The sequence below is a fragment of the Lagopus leucura genome, unplaced genomic scaffold (assembly GCF_019238085.1).
Source record: "Lagopus leucura isolate 7727_CA_CO unplaced genomic scaffold, USGS_WTPT01 Super-Scaffold_739, whole genome shotgun sequence".
NCBI lineage: Eukaryota > Metazoa > Chordata > Aves > Galliformes > Phasianidae > Lagopus > Lagopus leucura.
This window is the reverse complement of record NW_024962255.1, coordinates 4,897,891-4,899,870: the sequence shown is the minus strand read 5'-3', so window position 1 is coordinate 4,899,870 and position 1,980 is coordinate 4,897,891.

The following is a 1,980-nucleotide window of genomic DNA, read 5'->3' as shown; positions in this document are numbered from 1 at the left end:
TGCCTCTGTAGGATGTAGTTGCACCCCAAACATGGGATGATCTCACTCCCCTTGTTTGAGATGAGGAAGATCTCTAGAGTTATCTGGTTTTGTGGATAGTTAGAGGGTCACATTTTTGTGACACCTCCAGAGACGAAGCCCAGGTCCTTTTACAGGCAGTCTAATACCTTGACCACCAGAATATCTATCAGTAAATTAAAAATGCCAAGGAAAATTGAAGAACTAGGACTGGTTGCTCATGCCTTATATAAGACCTTAATCATTAGACACGATCAAAGTTCAGCAGCAGACAAGAAAACCACCTTGGCCTCAGCAAGTCTTCTTAACATCACACCAGAGAAACACTGCAGGGGTGGAGGCCAGTCAGCTTTTGCACGTCCAATTCTGGTTCCAGTTCTGTTACAGTTCTTGCAAAAAAAAAAAAACAAACAAACAAAAAAAAAAACCCTTCAGTTCTTTCTTAGTTACGCCTCCCACTGAGCTGACAGTGAAACTTCAGGGGTAGCTGAACACATTTATAAAGCAAACTGCAAGTACAGACCAGCTTATGTAGATGCATTCTGGCCAAAGTTAGTAGTCATGAACAACAGTAGCAACTGCAAATGGGGCAGCTGACACAACCCCTGACCCCTCATGGCCATATGGCTGCCTGGGCATGCACACTCTCCTTTGCCTGCCTGCAGCTCCAGACAGACGCAAGAGTGCAGACATCTCTCTGCTCTGCACACAAATGTGAGAGAAAATGGGTGCTCTGGTACTGCTATGACAATAGCGAGTGCTTTTCTTTACAAATGAGCAAAGCCTAAAGAAAACCTTAATGCTAGACTTCAGCATTAAGGTGGAGGTCTTCATCAGAGTGATTTTACATATGTAACATTTTTTAGCTGATAAGAAGTTGTCCTTTTCCCCATGGGAAACACTGATTAATAATCATCTTTTTGTTCTATTTAATTTCTTCAACTGCAATTACAGTTTAAAAAGGAAATGTTTAAGCCCACCACAAAACATTCAGTCAGAGAATGCATCAGTTTTTGAGTTTTCAGTGAAACAAAACTGAACTTGTTTCAAAAGAAACAGTTGTTACCAAGCAATTCTCACTCTAAGCAGAAACGTGCTCTACCATTTGTGCTGCACATGAGGAACATGGTAACTCTTCACAGAAAACCAGGTCTCTCACTTTGCAATGTACAGCTTGCTCTTATCAGGGCTGACAAAGTTATCAGTGATAATTTTGTGCTTTCTTCTCATAAACATTTACAGCACTGATGAGAAGATCCCAAAGGTCCATACTCTGATGCTATGAGCAGACTCACGGACCGAGGAAAGGGGAGCAAAACATCACACTTTAAATTACAGCTGCAATTCCGATGTGCCGCTGTAAATCAAAAGCTTGAGAAGAAAACCCACAGTGTTTAGCACCACCTATGACAAAATGCATATTGCCAAGCAAAAGACCAACCGGCTTCAGTTGCATACTTTAACCATACGTGTCTGCATACTGACCAACTGGTGTGTCCTCGGAAAGGCTGAGGAGTGCCATGTTCCCATTTGTGCTCCTGGCTCCATTATCGAAGAAATAGGGGGCATAATTTGCCTGAACTGCAATTAAAACAGAAGGCACAGAAAAACACATCATCGGTGGCAGTTACCTGGCTGTTACCCGACTCTCAGTAAACACGAGCTCCATTGGGAATACTACGAGGGCACAACATATCCATTGCTGCAGTGCACTTTCAGGGTTCTATCTGCACGGGCACTTTCAATACACTCGCTTCTACCTGCTACTCTGTGTTCACACAGCAGCCAATGAAGAAGAAGAGCATGTAAAAAAACATCAAGGGAACCAAAGCAAGCAGCAGGACCTCTCTAAGAAGTCTCAGTCAGCTCTGGGCAAAACGTTAACCCTCCTGGCAATGCCCACACGCGTCTCACTGAGCTGCACACGCAGATCTGAAGCTCCCGGTGCCTCAGCACCTCTCC